At 36.2% G+C, this 17,385-nt stretch overlaps 1 pseudogene; it reads right to left on the bottom strand.

Annotated features, from left to right (window-relative positions):
- Nucleotides 1–9,415, bottom strand: part of LOC102826540 — a 130,766-nt pseudogene extending 121,351 nt beyond the window's left edge.
- Between the last annotated feature and the right edge of the window lie 7,970 nt (nt 9,416–17,385).

The raw sequence follows: 17,385 nt of genomic DNA, 5'->3' as shown, positions 1-17,385 counted from the left end.
AACTGCTGACCTTGCGGTTTGCAGCCTGATTAGTAACCACTAGTTGTGTGATATAGTAATTATAATAAATATGGCACATTTCCCACATATATATATATATAATAGTTTGTCATTTTGAACCCTTATCTTAGATGTTCTCTCACTTAGTTGTCATAAAAATTCTGTGAAACTGAAGAAACTGAGGCTATAATGGAAAAGTGGTTTGTCAAATTGACATCATAAAAAACTTTGATAGGAGCATCTGGTCTAATCAACTTCATATTGTATCTTACACATCTTACCTATCTAAAAATATTTTTTAAAAACCAATTTCCTAATTTTGTATAGACTGACTAGTATAGTTGATTGACTTTGAAAGAACAATGAAAACTAGTGATTATATCCTCTGTTTGGAAATATTCTTCTCTGTTCACTCACTTGACATTACACTATATTGATTTATCCTTTCTCTTTGGCCATTGTCAAACTTGAATCTTTGTTTATTTTTCTTTACTCACAATTTAAGTATTAGAATGGCACAATGTCATAACCTAAAAAAATTATGCATCCTACTTTCAGATGATATCACAATTTGCCTGTTTACATTCTCTTGGGTATCAAAATAGCAAATCCAACCTGTTAGCAAAATAAATTTTTTTATCAATGTGTTTCTCCTTCATGATCATTACTAATAAATAATTTAATAACCACTGATTTCTTTCATACACTCATATTCAGTCCACCCCCATTCCATGTATGCTACTTCCTAAATGTTTGCTACCTCCTAAATATTTACACTTCCTGTATCTTCATTACTTACTCTCACCATCATAGGCATGGGCAAGAGAAATAGATTCCTGTTTGCCTTACTTCACTAGTTGTATTTTCATTCAAGTTACTCCATCATGTGTGGTTGTTGTTATTGTCAAGTGCTATTGAGTCAGTTCCGACACATAGCTACTTTGTTTAGGGTTTCTGAGGAGCAGCTGGTGAGCTTGAACCACTGACCTTGAAGTTCAAACCAACTTTACAGTCCAGTGCATTAACCTACAGTGCCACACCAGTACAAAACACATACTGAGATAGTAATTCCTTCTTAATGACAAATTATGGTTATAATTAAAATTATGACTACAATAGTGCCACAGAAAAGTAAGGAATAAATGAGATAAGAATTTTAGGGAGATTCTAATAATTAGAGAAGCCTTCACTAATGAGTTGAGATTGTGATTAATCCGCATATAAAATTTTCATTGAATTTGAAATGTTACATTTCTTTGTTGAAGTTGTTATTTTTGTTGGCCTATTTTAAGTGTGTGCTGTGGGTTAATGCACAGCAAGGTCAGTTTGAACCACTTATGGAAATTTTTTGGAGTTTTAGTGTGGTGCAAAAGGGTAAGCACTAGACTGCTAACCATAAAGGTGGGGTGCAAACCCACTAGGCATTCCTTGAAAACCCTATACAGGGTCCCTATGAATTGGAGCAAACTCCACAGCACTTAACAACAGGTGAATTTTAGAATCATTTTCGCTACTATAAAAAATACTCTACCTGCTGGAACATTGATTTAGATTGATTCGATAGTAGATTTTTTCTTTGGGGTATGCCTAATAATTTCCATCTTTAATTCACTTTTAGATGAAGATATCTAAAGTTTTTACTGTACTTCTTCAAGGTTCACATGAAGTAATCAGCCTTTGTCCTTTAAATGTGTTTTTTAAAAGGCCATCCATTGGTTATGGTTGCTAATTGTCACATGGTTGGCCTCTCTCTGCGTTGCCTTGCAGCTTTCTTATTTGCTCCTTTCCAACGCAAGCAGTCTGTATACTTTGATTTGACAGTTCTGGAATCTGCCTGTGTTTTGTCTTCTGCCACATGATTTTACAGAGAAAGCATTATTGAAATTTTCACTTTTTGATGAAATACTGACTTTTTAAAGTGTGATCTAGAACTGGATTACTTTGTTATGCAGAAATAGAAATGCACATCCCTTCATATGTGGCATCATTAAACAATCCCTCTGGCTCCAACAGTTCAGAGATACACCTGATTCATCATTTCCTGTCCAACATGCAGAAATAGATTTTTTTCAGATGACATTGACATCTAAAGGAGGAAATGGAAGGCAATGCATGTTGCTTTGAGTATGGATTTAGGAAAGATTCTGCTTGTATGTGTGTGTGTGTGTGTGTGTGTACTTATAAGTGCATATTATGTTCATTTGTGGTTGCTCATTCTTTTATTCCAAAACTAGTGTTTATTAATTATGTTGTTTCAGGTATTAATTAATTGGAAAAAATTAAAATATTAAAAACATTTATAAAGAGTTTTTAGCACTCAGAAATAGCTCATTTAAGTGTCATCGAGTCAGTGCCCACCCATAGAGACCATGTATAGGGTTTCCAAGGAGCGCCTAGTGAGCTGGAACCACCAACCATACGCTTCAAACTGACTTTGTGGTCCAGCGTATTAATTAACCCACAGAATCACACCAGGTTGTTAGATGCCATCAATTTGGTAACTGATTTTTTGGTACACTATATACAACAGAACAAAACACTGTCTAGTCCTGTGCCAAATGCACAATTGTTGCTATGCTTTAGTCCCTTGCTGCTGCCACTGTGCCAATCCATTTTGTTTGGAGTCTTCCTTATTTTCACTGACCCTCCACTTTATCAAGCATGATGTCCTTTTTCCAGGAACTGGTTCCTACTGATAATATGCTCGAAGTAAGAGAAATGAAGTATGGCCATCTGACTTCTAAGGAGCATTCTAGCTGTATTTCTTCCAACACAAATTTGTTTGTTCTTCTGGAAGTCCATGGTACCTTCAATAGTGTCTTCCAACACCATATCACAAATGCATCAATTCTTTAACGGTCTTCCTTATTCACTGTTCAATTTTCACATGCACTTGAGGTTATTGAAAAAAACCATGATTTGGGTCAAGTACACTTAGTCGTCAGACTGACATCTTTGCTCCTGAGCACTTTAAAGAGGTCTTGTATAGCAGATTTGCAATATATTGTTAGATTTCTTGACTGCTGCTTCCATGAGTGTTGATGGCTGTTTTAAGCAAAATGAAGTCTTTAACAACTCAAACTTTTCTCTAGTTATCTTGATATTATTAATTACTCTAGTTGTGTGGATTTTTCTTTTCTTTATATTTATGTAAAAGTCATACTAAAGGCTGTGGTCTTTGATCTTCATCAGTATTTGAGTACTCTGATTTCAGAAAGCAAGGTTGTATTATCTGCATATTGCAGGTTGTTAATGAGTCTTCCTCTAATCCTGATGTCACATTCTTCTTAATATAATCCAACTTCTCCAATTATTTGCTTCGCATACAGATTAAATAAATTTGGTAAATGACTATAACCTTGGCATATGCCTTTCCTGTTTTTAAACCATTCAGTCAGTGTCTTGTTCTGATAGAACAACTGTGCCTTTTTCTATGCATAGGTTTCATGTGAGCACACTTAACTGTTCCAGAATACTCTATCTCTGCAATGTTGTTCAGTATGAACATCTGGCAGCTCCCTCTCAATATACTACTGAAGCCATTTTTGAATTATATTTTCAGCACAATTTTACTTGCATGCAATATCAACAACGATACTGTCCAATGATTTCCACATTCCATTTGGTAAACTCTTTGTAACAGACACAAATGTGGATCTCTTCCAATCAATTGGGCAAGTTGTTGTTGAGTGCTGTCGAGTTGATTCTGACCCATAGCAACCCTATACAGGGTTTCTGAGGAACAGCTGGTGAGCTTGAACTGCTGACCTTGCAGTTCAAATGGCTTTGCACTCTGGCGCATTAACCCATAGTATCACATCGGGACTCCAATTGGGCAAGTAAGTTTCTTCAGTTCTTCAGTAATAAATGGGTGAGTGCCTCCATGACTGCCTCAGTTTGTTGAAAGGTTTCAATTTGTATTGTGTCTATTCTAGGTGCATTGTTCTTTGCCAATACCTTCAGTGAACTTTGGACTTTTTCCTTCAGAATCATTACAATTCAACATATGCTACCTCTTGAAATGTTTGAACATTGACCATTTATTTTTGGCACAGTGACTTGGTGGGTTCCTCCATCTTTTTTTGATGCTTTCTGCATCATTCAATATTTTATCCATAGAATCCTTCAGTATTGTAAGTTGAGGCTTGAATTAGTTCTTTCCACTTGAGAAATGCTGAATGTGTTCTTTCCTTTTTGTTTTCTAACTCTAGATTTTGCACATTTCATTATATTGTTTGACTTTGTCTTCTCCAGCTGACCTTAGATATTTTCTGTTCAGCTCTGATTCCTACTCCTTTCTTCCATTTGTTTTGGCATGTTTATATTGAAGAGCAAGTTCAGAGTCTCTTCTGACATCCATTTTGGTATTTTCCTTCTTTCTTGTCTTCTTAAAGACATTTTGCTTTCTTCCAGTATGATGTCTTTGATGTCCTCCTACAATTCCTCTGGTATTAGGTCATTAATGTCTAATGCATCAAATTTGTCATTAAGATGATCTAAAAATTCATGTATGATATTAAAGGTCATATTTTGGTTCTTGCTTATTTGTTTTAATTTTCTTCAGCTTCATCCTGAGTTTGCATATGAACACTTGATGGTCTGTTCTGTAGTTTGCGCTTGGTCTTGTATAGGCTGATGATATGGAGCTTTTCCACTGTTTCTTTCCACATATGTAGTCAGTTTGATTTTGTGTATTCCATCTTATGAGGGTCATTTGTATAGTCATCTTTATACTGTTTTAAAAAGGTATTTACAGTGAAGAAGTTATTGGTCTTGCAAAATTCTATCTTGGGATCTACAGAGTAATTTTTATCATCTAGGCCATATTTTCTGTGCATATGATCCTTCATCTTTGTTTCCAACCTTTACATTCTGACTACCAGTAATTATCAATACATCTTTCTTGCAAGTTTGATCAATTTCCAGATGAGGAAGTTGGTGGAATCTTTCAGTTTCATTATCACAGTCTTTATTGGTTGGTGTATAAATGTGTGTAACAGTAGCTTTAACTATTCTTCTTTATGTTGGTGTTGTTGTTAAGCGCCGTTGAGTCAGTACCAAATCATAGCAACACTGTATTAGGTTTCCGAGGAGCTGCTAGTGAGCTTGAACTGCCGACCTTGTGGTTCAAAGTGATCTTGCGGTCCAGCATATTAACCCACAGCACCACACCAGGACTCCTTGTAAAAGTATGGTTATTATCCTATCATAGGCAACATTGTACTTCCAGATATATCTTTAAATGTTCTTTTTGATGATGAATGTGAAGCCATTCTTCTTTAATTTGCAATTCCCTGCATAGTAATCTATGTGATTGTCTGATTCAAAATGGCCAATACCAGCCCATTTCAGCTCACTAATTCCTAGGATACCAATGTTTATGTGTTCCATTTCACTTTTGACAATTTCAAGTTTTCCTAGATTCATACTTTATACATCCCATGTTCTGTTTACAGCTGTTTTACTTCATTTTGAGTTGCATCCCATCAGCAAAACAGTTGTTTTCACTAAGAAATAACTTATAGTCTAATAAAATCGTAAACAAATAAGCCGAATGTTTTAGAAGATGGTTGCACTTTTTGGAGCCCTAGTGAGACAGTGTGTAAAGCATTGGGTCACTAAGTGCAAGGCCAGGTATTCAAATCCAACAGTCACACTGTGGGAGACTAATAAGGTTTTCTAGTCCCATAAAGATTTCTACTTTGTCTTGTACAGTCATTATAAGTGGGAATCAACTCATTGACAGTGAGTTTGGTTTGGTTTGGAAATACATTATGATAATAGGAAATACGGTAAGATGTTGTGCAACACAGAAAGAGATCTTGATTAAGTGTTATTCAAAAAATGCATCTTTGTGGACACTGTGGCTAAATCAAATCTTGCAGGATGAGAAATTAACTAAGCAGGGCTTGAGTAAAGGTCATTCCTACAGTAGAGTGATTGTGTGCAAATTAAAGCAACTAAGGGAAAGCCTAGGAATTTCAAGTAGTTCTATAATAGTGAAGCAGTAAGTGAAAAAGGTTGAGGCTGGCATGTGGTATAAAATTACAGTTTTAATAATGCTAGTCTATAAAATAAATTGTACACCTGGCTCCTGATTCACAAATAATTGAATGTACTTTAAAAGTCATTTAGTTTTGGAACAAACAAGATGGCTGATCGGGTGGATGTATAGCAGAGAGCTCCGCCAACAACACAGAATACCCGAACAAGCAGGTTCAGGGGATGGTCCCAGAACTCTGAACCACATATAAAGGAATACTTAGAAGGTTGGAAGGCTCACAGCTGGGGGAATTTGTGACAGAAGCAAGGAATCTATTGTTTTCTAGTCCGAGATGCTCGGCTGCTCCAGGAGCCATCATCTTGGGTGAGACCACGTGGGGAAAGGATCAGAGCGGCCACAGACGCCTGGCAGAACCGCTGAGATAAAGGTGTGGACATTTTTTTCTTTTGGTAGCTGTTCATTGGTCCCTTGCTGTCTGCGCACCTCCATTCTGGTGACTATAGGAGTGCCTGAGCTAGTGGGCACCCCAGCCTCACCCTCGGAGGGTTCTACTATGCATGAGCACAGATCTCCTCAAAATTTAAAGAGACAGTTTCCAATTAAAACTAAATGGCCACAGCTGGCCCTGAACTGGTTCAACTAGAAAAAAGGACTGAACGGGGATTGTGGAGCGGGATAAACAGACAAAAGAGGAAATAGGATGAAAATTAAATCCTAAATTACATCAAAACGACCAACAGTGGTATCTTGAAACTTCTCAGAAAGAAGAGTGAAAAGGGAAGCCCATTTCCTGATCACATCTACCTGAAGGCATTCAGAAAGCATAAAAAAATACCAAAATATACACCCATCTAAGTATTAAGTCCACAGATAACCCCTGAAGATGCCCAAAAAACAGAAGCAGATGACCATATCTACACATGTCTAGAAACGAGATAATGTGACTGAGGCAAATGAGCTGGAAGGAGACCTACACTCCATACTAGAAGATGGGCAGGCTTTGGAAATGCCTGAGAAGGAATTCCTAAAATGATTATAAAAGGTATCAAAACACTATGCAATGCAGTTGAGAAAAATAAGGAAGAAGGCAGGAAAGTGCTACAGGAACAATCAAGTAAGATAGATACAGCTTTGGAAACAATTCAAAACCTACAGAAAGAGGTCTAAATGATTAATAATAGAATATCAAAAATGGACAATACATTGAAAGGGCAACGGAATAGAATTGAAGAGATAGATGCTAGAACTAGTGAGCTAGAAGATAAATTTCTCAACACTACTAAGATAGAAGAACAAATACAAAAAAGGATAAAAAAATCTGAAGAAAGCCTAAGATTCATGTTGATAACATGTAGAGGAATAACAAGAATTATTGGCATTCCAGAACAGGAACAATCACACAAGCCCACAGAGGAGATAGTTGAAGAGCTTCTGGAAGAAAATTTTCCTAACATCATGAAAAGTGAAAAGATAAGCATTCAAGAAGCTCAACGAAACCCAAGATGGATAGACCCTAAATGACAATCACCAAGACATATAATAATCAAGCTTTCCAAAATCAAAGATAAAGACAGCATCTTGAAAGCAGCTAGAGAAAAGAGAAATATAACATACAAAGGCAAGCAAATCAGATTAAGCTCAGATTTCTCAACAGAAACCATGCAGGCAAGAAGGCAATGGGGAGAGATATATAAAACCCTGAAAGAAAAAAACTTTCACCCAAGAATCCTCTACCCAGCAAAGCTGTCAATCAAATATGATGGTGTAATCAAAACATTCCAGGATAGGCAGAAGCTAAGGGATTTTGCCAAAATCAACCCTGCTATGAAAAAAATCCTAAAGGAAGTTCTGTGGACTGAGAACCAGCAAGAACACATAACAACTACAGAATGACGTACATGGCAGCATCAACTTGAACTCAGTCAACAAATGAAAGAGTCAAGAACAGAATAAAATTATAAGAACAGAGGGGAAAAAAAAAAAGAATTACTGAGAAGTTAGCAAATCTGCCCTGGACTTCCCTTCTAACTCAGCTTTGATATTCTCACATTTCTTTTGTGCCATGTGAAAAAAAATTTTTGTTTGTTTAAAGCGGGAATTTTCCATGCATTCCATATATTCCATACAAGATACTGTCCACAGGCAACACTCACTACATGTTAACTATGAATCATTGGGCTGCGTAGTTTATAAATGTATAATATGAAATGAAAGGATTAGAAAGTATACCTAAGTAGATAATTCACCCAGATGATATTCTTCTCATTTGCATTCTTGGCATTAATAGCTATTGTGGCACTAGATTGTATCCAAATGCATCCTCCATTCTTCTGCATCCAACGATAATACTTCATCACACACTGACCCTTATTCAGCACTGGGGGATGGAAAGAAAACAAAAGAAAGACATTGTGTTTTCAGATTGGGACCAGATGAATACCATCTCTGCAAACCCTCAAGTAAAGAGATGGGAGGGCCTATAGCCAAGCCACAGGTGTCCCTTGATATGCCTAATGCAGAACACCATTAGTAGGACCAATAAAATCAACAACTCAGTAGAGCGGCAGCTCTGGAGCGAGGGTTACAACCATTAGTAGCAAGATTTTATTTCGGTTTGCGCAGCAATGGTGTGAAAGGACTACAATTCTTTTTGGCTCACAGAACACCTAATGCGGTATGGATACCGTCAGTGGGAGTAACGTCAAATGGTAAGAAAAGCAAATTCATATGTGATTTAATCATAGCTACAAGGTAGACCTCTTTGAAATTCTGGCTATTTGGATGGTTCTGAAGATAGATGCCTTCGTTACCCTCTATCTTTGATTATTTTACTTCAGAGCTAGCCATATCAACCCGCATACTTATATATCCGTTCCTTTTGATTCTGTCTCAGAATTTATAGTTCAAGGACAAGGTAAATTTCCGTCGGTCCGTAGGGGGAAATTCGGGTGAGACTTTGTGGAATGCTGGAACAAAATAAATTTCTCAACAGAGTCAGAGAGAAAAGTGGCCTAAGGGGGCACAGAATTGACTTGGCTTGAGCCAAACAGAGTGACAACATCGTATAGACTTGAAATATGGCCCAAAATGAAGGAACAAGTAAAAAACAATCAGTAATGTGAAACGGTGCCATTAAATACCCACTGAAAGAGAACTTTAAAATGCAGATGTTAAAAATGATACTTTAACCCAAATCTTGCCAAGTTTAAATAGATTTGATTTGTATCTGGGTACTCCTGAGCTAGTAAATGGGGAATGTGGTGTAAATCATCTCAAGTAAAGTGCTGGTTTAAAAGGATGCTGGAAACGTTCACACCCTTCTGTTAGTACTTCGGCGTACCCCCGACGCTCACAGGCTGGATGGCCACTAGAGGGCAGTGTGCACTCATCTACACTGCCTACTTTTGGCATGTCCTTGTCTCCGTCTGCTAAAATGAAAAACCTGTAACTGCTGTAATAAATTTGGCTAAATTAGCTGCTAAAAAAAAAAAAAAAAAAAGTCATTTAGTTTTGATGTAACCTAAACCTAATGTCTGGGTGTGGCAATGTAGGATAATGCACTGGATCTCCAGGTCGGTGGTTCAAACTCACCAGCCACTCCTCAGAAACCCTATAAAGTGTTCTATGAATTGGAACAAACTTGATGGCACTAAACAAAAACAGCAATACATAGAAATCAGATTTCTTAAAAATAACTAGGGTAATTGTTGCTGTTAAGTGCTGTCGTGTTGGTTTTAACTCACAGTGATCCTGTATAGGATTTCTGAGGAGTAGCTGTTGAGCCTGAACCTACAACTTTGCAGATCAAACTAACTTTGCATTCAAGCACATTAACAAACAGTGCCACACCAGGATTCCCACTATGTGAGGATATATCTACAGAAGTATCAGTTTTAGGATGGTCATCTCTATAGTCAAAAATGTCTTCCTAATCACCTCTTCAGAGCACTTATTCAGATTTTATTCCCATGGAAATTATAAATCTGTCACTCCCTAATTTTAGTTAAGCAAAGGTAAGGTGATGTCATCTCCACTCTTACTGTTAAGACCCTTCATTTTTCTACAGCTAAGCTATTTTTGTAGGGGAGTTTATTTCAGGGTTTGCTGATACTTCAAAGTGTTTATTGTGCCTCAGACAAAACCATCTGTTTCTCTTCTGAGCTAGTCTCCTGAGTTAGCAACTGTCCACCTCTGACAAGGTTTTATCTAATTCTTAAAATCTTAACCTACATAATATCATAACATATTTTTAATTTTTTAAAGTTTTAATCATCCTACTATATTTGTGAGCACCTTCATGGAGACTTGTGGAAATGTTTTATTCTTCTTAGTATATAAAAAAAGTGCTTAACACTATGCATGTGAATGAGTACATATTTTCTAAAATGAAAAATATAACCAAAGGATGCATTGTGAAAAAAATCTGTGAACAGAACTGCAACTAATATTCTGTAATATCTTTCATGCAAAAATATGAAGTATACCTGGATCTTTTCAATCCTTGAAATACATGATTGATTGTCACAATTCTTTATCATTGCTTCATGTAATGGAGATATAAATTTATCTTAATTTCTACTTTTTATATCCCTCTTATTTGAAACTTTATTTCTATTTATAGTAATGGAAACAGAAATTTAATATGCAAGTGAAAAGATATTAATGTTCTCATATGGAAAGAAAGTCTACATTGTCGTTCCTGGATTTGGCATTTCTGTTAAAAACTATATCCTTTAATTGATCATCACTGCTCTTCATGCTTACTTTCACGTTTTTAGAATTTTAACTGAAATTTATTTTTGAAATATACCTGATTTTTAATTTCAGGGTTCATCTAATTTTTAGCTACCTCTTGGTTCTAGGTTTAGCTGGAGGTTTGTTTTCCATAGAAATATTTCCAAATAATAGTCAACATTTCTCTGTAATAGAAGAATAAGTCATATTGTAACTGTAATAGAAGAATAACCATATTGTGACAAAATCATAGAAATCTTCATTTAAAATTTATTACAATGTCAAGGCATCATTTTACAACATATCATCTATTTAGATCTATACACTAAACCTTCCCTCATGTCTGTCATTTTTTTGTATTGTTGTGGCTTGTGTGTTCCTGTGATGCTGGAAGCTATACTACTGGAATTCTAAATGCCAGCAGGATCACCCCTGGTGGGCAGGTTTCAGTGCAGTTTCCCGACTAAGAGAGCCTAGAAAAAAGGAGAGGTGGCCTACTTCTAAACGTTTAGCAATTGGAAAACTTATGAATAACAGTGGGATGCTTTCAGAATTCGTGCCAGAAATTGAAAACTTTATGAGAAGCACCAGAACACTTTCAGATACAGTGCCTCAAGATGAGTGTCTCAGGTTGAAAGGCACTAAAAATGCAACTGGGGAACAGCTTCCTCCTCAAAGTAGAGTTGACTATGGTGACAAAACGGAATAAGGTTTTGGGATCATCATTCCCTGTGAGGACACAAATCAAAATAAGGAGAAACATCTGTAAACATACATCAATAATCTGAACATGGAATGTACGAAGTATGAATCTAGGAAAATTGGAAGTAGTAAAAAATGAAATGGTACTAAAGATTGATATCCTAGGCATTAGTGAGCTGAAATAAACTGATATTGGCTACTCTGAATCTGACAATGAAATAGTTTACTATATTTGGAATGATAAATTCAAGAGGAGTGGTGTCATATTCATCATCAAAAAGAACATTTCAGGATCTATATTGAAGTACAACAGTCTCTAATAGGATAATATCCATATGCCTACAAGGACCAGTTAATAACACTATTATTCAAATTGCACACCAACCACAAAAGCTGATGGAGATAAAGAATTCTGCTAGTTCTTCAGTATGAAAGTGATCAAATATGCAATGAAGAGGTACTTACAATTACTAGTGAATGGAATGTAAAGGTTGGAAACAAGGAGGAGGGATCAGTAGCTAAAAAAAACATGGCTTTGGTTATAGAAAGGATGCTGGACATCTCATGATAGAGTTTTGCAAGACCAGTGACTCATTCATTGCAAATGCTTTTTAAAAACAATAAAATGTGATTATACATATGGACCTCACCAAATAGAATCCACAGGAATCAGACTGACTACCTCTATGGGAAGAGGCATTGGAAAAGCACAGTTTGCTCGGTCAAAGCAAGACCATGCTCATATGTAAGGTCAGGCTGAAGCTTAAGAAAATTAAAACAAATCCATGAGAGCCAAAATATAACCTTGAACATATCCCAAATGAATTTAGAGACCATTTCATGAACAGATTTGATGCATTAAACACTAATGATCAAAGACTTACAGTGCTGTGGAATGACATCAAGAACATCATACAAGAAGAAAGCAAAAGGTCATTAAAAAGACAGAAAAGAAAGAAAAGACCAAAATGATATCAGAAGAAACTCTGAAACTTGCTCTGTAGCACAGAGATGCTAAAGTGAATGGAAGAAATGAGGAAGTAAAAGAGTTGAACAGAAAACTCAAAGGGCAGCTAGAGAAAACGTAATCAAGTATTGTAAAGAAATGGGCAAAGACCTGGAGTTAGAAACCAAAAGGGGAGAACACATTCAGTATTTTTCAAGCTGAAAAAAACTTAAGAAAAAATTGAAGTATCAACTTGCAATATGGAGTGTTTCAAGGAGCTCTGGTAGCGTAGTGGTTATGAATTGGACTGCTAACCTCAAGGTTGGCAGTTCGAAACTACCAGCTGTTCCATGGGAGAAAGATGAGGCTTTTTGCTCCCGTGAAGATTTGCAGCCTTAGAAACCCTGTGCAGGGTCACTATGAGTCAGAACTGACTCCACGGTACTTAACAACAATAGTAAATGGGCAAATATGGAATGATGCAGAAAGCATCAAAAGAAGATGGAAGGTCACTATACCAAAAAGAAATGAGTGATGTTCATTCATTTCAAGAGGTAGAAACAATAATATAGACAGGAGGAAGACTCATTAACAATCTACTCATTAACTCATTAACAATCTACTCATTAACTCATTAACAATCTACTCATTAACTCATTAACAATCTATGCAGATGATGCAAACTCACTTGCTGACAGTGAGAGGACTTAAAATACTTACTAAAAAAGATCAAAGATCATATCCTTCAGTATGGATAACACCTTAATATCAAGTAAATATTGGTCCTCATAACTGGACCGATAAATTACATCATGATAATTTGAAAAAGGACTAAAGTTGTCAAAGACTTCATTCTACTTAGATCCACAATTAATGTTCCTGGAAGCAGCAGTCAAGAAATCAAATGATATATTGCACTAGGCAAATATGCCATGCAATATCTCTTTGAAGTTTTTAAGAGTAAAGATATTAGTTAAAGACTAATGTGCACCTAACCCAAGCCATGGTATTTTCTGTTTCCTCATGTTGTTTTTATTAAATGTCAGAGTCTGTTCTGACTGATAGCAACCCTGTATAGGGTTACCAAGGAGTGGCTGGTGAATCTGAACCACTGACCTTGCTGCTCAAACAGACTTTGCAGTTTTTATGCATTATCCCACAGCACCACATCAGGACTCCAGTTGCCTCATAGGCATGTGAAATTTGGACAATCTATAAAAAAGACCAGAGAAGAATTGATGCATTTGAATTATGGTTTATAGAAGCATACTGAAAGTACCATGGACTACCAGAAGAACAAACATATCTATGTTGGAAAAATACAGCAAGAATGCTCCTTAGAGGGAAAGCTGGCAAGATTTCATCTCTCATACTTCAGACATGTTATCAGAAGGAACCTGTCTCTGGAGAAGGACATTACACTTGGTAAAATGGAGGATCAGTGAAAAAGAGAAAGACCCCTAAGAGAGGGATTGACATCAAGGCAGCAGCAATGGGCTCAAGCATAGCAGCAACTGTAAAGGTGGTGCAGGACTGGGCAGTGTTTTGTTCTGTTATACATAAGGATGCTGTGATCTGCAACCAACTCTATAGCACCTAACACAAAAAAAACAAGAACAAAGCCTTCCCCAAAGAATTCTGCAGTCTTTGATTTATGCCACATCAAGTTTATTTTGTTTTATTTTTTTTAACTTTTTATTGTGAATTGAGTGAAGTTTTACAGACAAGATCATCAGTTTTACATTCAAGAAACAATACACTTTGTTTCATCTCAATGGTTGCAGTCCTTCTGTAGAACAACTATCACCCTATTTCCTCCTGGTGGCTCCTATTTCCATTCATCCCACCTTCCCATCCTTTCTTGCTATTTTAATTAAGCAAAGAGAGCTGCCCTTTTGAATCATTGACCATTCCATCATTCATGGTGAACATACCTTACTAGAGTTGTTGTTCCCCTTTATACCAATCTACTGCTTGTCAGAAAGAGAGTGTGTTCCTTTGAAGACCTGAAGGGTGGTTGAAGGCCACAATCTCAGTCTCTTCCAGTGTCTTTCTGACCCATAAGCCTGGTCTTAAGCTTTTTCTTTTTAATAATTGAAGTTTGTCCACATATTATACCACTGTATCCAAGACCTCTAATGTGATTCTGTCAGAGCATTTGGTATTGGTAGCTGGGCATTATCTAGTTCTTCTGGTCTCAGAATGATGGAGACTAATGTTTATATGTTCCATTAGTCCATTCCATTCCAAGCATCTACAGTTCTCATTACTCTGCTTTCTTCTGCACATGGAGAGACCAATAGCTGCACCTTAGAAAACCGCTCATGAGCTTTTAATAGCCTAGATGCTACTTAGTAAGGTAAGATGTAGAACACTGCCTTTGTGTACTATTTGTGCCAATTGACAGTGGTGTCTCCTGAGACTATGGTCCTGAGCCCCTAGACTTAAGATGTCTGATAGTATTTAAGGAGTTTTCCTCATTTTTTCTGCTTTATGCTCCACCACATTCAGAGTTGTCTTTGCAGGAAAGGTAAATACTCTTGTAACAATATCCTCTTTCCCACTCTTGGACATCTATGGGACATATAAACATATACATACATATACATACACGTAAACACACATTCTACTCTTCCTCCCATAACCATTCAGCATGTGTATTTTTCCATGTATTCACTCGATAATATTGATATATTGTGTATATATCACTATTTACCTCTATCCCCTTAGGCCTTTGTATACTCCCCTGTGTCTTCACTTATCTTCATTATTCTTCTGCCAACTTCCCTGTTATTGTACATTGCCCTTCCCTTTCTTGTATATTGCCCTCCCTGTTACCTGAGTTAACATGTGTCCACCCTATAGCTAGTGAAGTACTTCCTTTCCTCCCATACCTAGTAACTCTCAAACAATGTTTCTTTACTATGCAATATATTAATAACATGTCTCACTGCTGCCCTCTTACCCATTCTGCGTATATCTCAATCTATGTATCTATGCACAGAACACTGTTATTCCATGGTTGTGTATATATTACTGCTTACATCTGTACACTTTAACCCGTATGTCTTCATCTTTCTTCATTATTTCTCTAACCCGTATGTCTTCATATTTCTTCATTATTTTTCTCCCACCCTTCCTTTGTTTGTACTTTGCCTTTCCCATCACCAAACTAACTTGTGTCTACCCTCTAATCACTTAATTACTCCCCGCTCCCTCCCACACCTGCTATTCATTAAAGAATATTTCTTTTAGTCTGGAAACCTTTTCTTAAGCTCTTAAAATAATAATCTCATACATTTTTGTCCTTTTGTGATTGACTAATTTAACAACAAAATGTGCAAATATCTGGAATCAGAAAACAAAAAAGGAAGATGGATTGGCAAAATGGCAGCATCAGCGGGCTCAAGCATTGCAACAATTGTGGTTGGCCCAGGACTGGACAGTGTTTCCTTCTGTTGCCCATAGGGTCGCTATGAGTCAGTACTGACTCAATGTCCACCTGACAACAACAACAACCTCTTAGAAGCCAGTTTTGATTGGCTACTTTTTCAAAGGCATTCTAATGAGACAAAGACCAGTAAATGAACTTGTCTGTAGTCATCTAATGATAGCAAGTTTGTGTTTAAACACATTTTGCTTGGAATTAAGCCATGCATGTAAGAAGTGGAACTCTAGTAGAAATACTTCTTCCTTACTTTCATACAACTGTCTGTTATTTTTTTTTTTTTTTTCTTTTGCATGTATGGGCACTTTTGAATCTGAAATGACACAGACTTCGTCTTACTTTTGAAAACATTAAGGTGACTAGTTAAATTTAGTTTTCAAAATCATTTAAAAAACAACCAAGCAAGTAATTACATAATTTTTGTGCAATACTATTGTGTTACAGACATTGGAAGTAAATTTTCTAATAATAATAGAACAATGGCTTAGTAAACTGTACATACGCCAGAATACAATTTAATGAAATAGATGTTAGTTAGAGTTTTCCATTTCCAATAATCTTAATCTTATATATGGTTATCTGGGCCAACTGTCTCACTAAAAACAACTAAATCTACTTAATAAAATATATGAATAATTTCATTAATATATCAAATAATTAACAATGCAATAAGGAACTATGAGGATACTATTTATGGGATAATCCCACTTCAAAGAGCTATGCAGAACACCACAATCATTCTGCACTGCAGTATCTGTTCATTTGAATTCCTGGTTTGGTCCTATAGGATAAGCACTGGAAAACTAACCTCAATTTTGTTTGCTCAAATCTACCAGTCACTCCTTGGAAACCTTATACAAGGTAGCTGTGAGTCCGAACAAACCTGATGGCACTTAACAACAACAGTTTGTTAATCTCTGAATTTTTAGGATTCAAGGTTAATAGGTTGATGTGGTAAGGATGTTAGAAACCAAGGATCATGATCAACACAATATGTGAATTCTAATAGAAAGTCCTTACATGTTAATTCAAACTGAAAGTGTTTAACAACTCAGAATAAGTGAATACCAGAGGCAAACCTTTACCAACTTGAGGATAATTAACTCAGTCTTTCCTTATAAGGATATTGAGGGAAAAATAAAACAGTATTAAATCCATATGAAGAAAATTATTATTCCTTACTATGAAACTGTATGCTAAACTGTATGAAATAATTTTTAATTCTGAAAAATAGAAGTAGCAAATTTCCTTGTAGATAAACTCAATATTACACAGTTGTCTGTGTTTTCCATAATAAATGGACACAATTATTTTCCAGATATGTAAATTATAAAACTTCTTTCCAAAATATATCAAGAATTGGTTGGTTGGATATGTACCATGGAGTTGGTTCTGATTCATAGCAACTCTGTATAGGGTTTCTGAGGCTATAACTCTTTACGGGAGCAGAAAGCCTCATCTTTCTTACATGCGATGGTTGGTAGTTTCAAACTGCTAACCTTGAGGTTAGCAGCCCAACTGTAAATACTATGCAAAAAGAGTATAATTATA

The sequence above is a fragment of the Chrysochloris asiatica genome, unplaced genomic scaffold (genome assembly GCF_000296735.1).
Source record: "Chrysochloris asiatica unplaced genomic scaffold, ChrAsi1.0 scaffold00131, whole genome shotgun sequence".
In the NCBI taxonomy this organism is placed as follows: Eukaryota; Metazoa; Chordata; class Mammalia; order Afrosoricida; family Chrysochloridae; genus Chrysochloris; species Chrysochloris asiatica.
The sequence above is the reverse complement of the archived record's forward strand: the minus strand, read 5'-3'. Positions and strand labels throughout refer to the sequence as shown.